The following is a 2,868-nucleotide window of genomic DNA, read 5'->3' on the forward strand; positions in this document are numbered from 1 at the left end:
CAAAGTCCTGGGTTTTATCATGAGCATCAAAAACAAACCACTCTTCTAACCGTGAACTGTTGAACACAGGGTCAAGATGTTGCCCTGTAGCCACCAGCGTTCACAGACCCAAGACTTCTCTGGTCAGTTCTGCTCAAGTCCTCCAGCTTAAAGTGACATGATAAGCTTTGCTCCATAGGCCAACATAACTCAGTCGGTTGAACACAGGACACAATCCAGTCAAGCTTATGTCTTTGTGCAAGATTTTATTAACTATCTTTACAGGACAACATCCAGACTCTAGATGCATCTGCCAAAACCCTATTTGGCTATAGGCACAAGCTGGCATATGGCAGGTGGCTCTGGCTTCTCACCCTTCTGTTCTGAGATGGGGGTGGGGGGCAAGTTTTCATGTTTAGATTCCACAATGCTCATGTGACCAGGCAGAGGTTTCTTAGGGCCGATCTTATCACTTGGGCCCCAGGGCATGATCTTATCACTTTGATCCCCAGCAACCTTGTCTGATGAGTACATTGAACATGATAGTTAATAGGGTCCTCAGACCATCCACAAACTTTGTGGACTTGTCCCTCTGTCCTCTAAGCTTTCCAGACACCACAATCTCACAGCCCTTGTCCCCACTCTCCACAAAGAACTGAGGCACACCATAGCAGGCCCTTCACAGAACAAGCCCTCCTAGGAGTTTGTAACAGAGACTCTGCCTGGGCAATGGCACACAGACCTCTTTTTTTTTTCTTTTTTTTTATTATTAATTCAAGTTAGGGAACAGGCTTGTTTCACATGTAAGTCCCCTCTCCCTCTCCCTCTGCTCACCCCCATCCGTCCTCCCCCACCTCCAACCTACCCCTCACCCCATCCACCCACCACTCCCCAGGCAGGGTAGGGCCCCTCAACAGGGGCTCCACAAAGTCCACCAAATCTTCCTGTGCTGGGCCTAGGCCCCTCCCCATGTGTCCAGAGACAGAGCGCATCCCTTCAAGTGGGATGGGCTCTCAAAGTCCCCCCCCCACCAGGGAAAAATGCCAGTCCACCTCCAGAGGCTCCCCGGAGTGCAGGGGCCTCCCCATTGGCATCCATGATCAGGGGGCTGGATCAGTCCTGCACTAGCCTCTCAAGACAGCGTCTGGGGTCGATATGCTTTCCCTTGTTCAGGCCAACTGTTTCTGTGGGTTTCTCCAACCTGGTACAGACCCGTTCGATCTTCATTCCTCCCTCTCTTCAACTAGGTTCCAGATTTCAGCTCAGTGTATTTTTGTGGATGTCTGTCTCTGCTTCCATCAGCCACTGGATGAGGGCTCTCAGATAGCAAAGAGAGTAGTTATCAATCTCATTCTAGGGGAAGGGCTTCTAGGCTATCCTCTCCTCCACTGCCCGGACTATCAGATCGTGTCACCCTTGTAGGTCTCTGGAGATCTCCCTAGTTCTAGATCTCTTCTCGGACCTATAGTGGCTCCCTCTGATATGGTATCTCTCATCCTGCTCTCTCTCCTCTATTCTTCCCCCTACTCAATATCTCTGCTCCTCCATTTCCTATCCTCTACTCTTCTTCTTGTGCTCTTCTTGTGGCAGCACCCTCTCCCCTACCCTCATGCTCTCAATTAGCTCGGGAGTTCATGCTGCTTCCCATTCCTGGGGTCTGTTTATCCCTTAGAGTCCTTCATGATTCCTAGTTTATTTGGTGAATAGGATTATAGGCTGGTAATCCTTTGCTCTATGTCTAAAATTCATATTTGAGTGAGTACATACCATGTTTGTCTTTTTGTGATTGGGTTACCTCACTCAGGATGGTTTCTTCTAGTTCCATCCATTTACCTGCGAATTTCAAGATTCCATTGCTTTTTCCTGCTGAGTAGTACTCCATTGTATAAATGTACCACATTTTCTCTTTCCATTCTTCAGTTGAGGGGCATCTAGGTTGCTTCCAGGTTCTGGCTATTACAAACAATGCTGCTATGAACATGGTTGAACATATGTCCTTGTTGTATGAACATGAACTATTTGGGTATATACCCAAGGGAGAAATGGCTGGATCTTGAGGTAGATTGATTCCCATTTTTCTGAGCAACTGCCATACTGATTTCCAAAGTGGTCTTACAAGTTCACACTCCCACCAGCAATGGAGGAGTGTTCCTTCTTCTCCGCATCCTCTTCAGCATAGGTTGTCATTGGAATTTTTGATTTTAGCCATTCTGACAGGTGTGAGGTGGTATCTCAGATTTGTTTTGAGTTGCATTTCTCTGATGGCCAAGGATTTTGAGCACTTTCTTAAGTGTCTTTCAGCCATTTCAGATTCCTCTGTTGAAAAATCTCTGTTTAGTTCTGCACCCCACTTTTTATTTTCATTGTTTGGTGTTTTGGTGGCTAGCTTCTTGAACTCCTTGTATATTTTGGAGATCAGCCCTCTGTCAGATGTGGGGCTGGTGAAGATCTTTTCCCATTCTGTGGGTGGTCGTTTTGTCTTACTGACTGTGTCCTTCGCCTTACAGAAGCTTCTCAGTTTCAGGAGGTCCCATTTATTGATTGCAGACCTCAGTATCTGTGCTCCTGGCGTGATGTTCAGGAATCGGTCTCTGGCACACAGACCTCTTGTGGCCACCTTTTCTTCATAAAGCTCTATGCTGTTCACAGGGAAGCTGAACCTCTTCTGAACTTACTGCAGTCAACTCTCGGATCCAATAACCCTTCTCACCAAGAACACTGTGTGTTCTGGTGGCTAAAATAATGATTTCTGTTCTGGTTGCTGTAACTTGGATTTCAGCTCCACAGTAGCCATCGTCAGCCAGCTCCCCTGAGTGAGAGACTCAGTCTGTTCAGCTTTGATGATCCATCAGCCACAAACTTCCTCTTCTTGGAAATCAGCACCTCCAT

General features: G+C 47.2%; 1 pseudogene; it reads right to left on the reverse strand.

Moving 5' to 3' along the window:
- Nucleotides 1-300: 300 nt before the first annotated feature.
- Nucleotides 301-2,868, reverse strand: LOC100765523 (annotated as a pseudogene).

Source organism: Cricetulus griseus, chromosome 3 (assembly GCF_003668045.3).
Source record: "Cricetulus griseus strain 17A/GY chromosome 3, alternate assembly CriGri-PICRH-1.0, whole genome shotgun sequence".
In the NCBI taxonomy this organism is placed as follows: domain Eukaryota; kingdom Metazoa; phylum Chordata; class Mammalia; order Rodentia; family Cricetidae; genus Cricetulus; species Cricetulus griseus.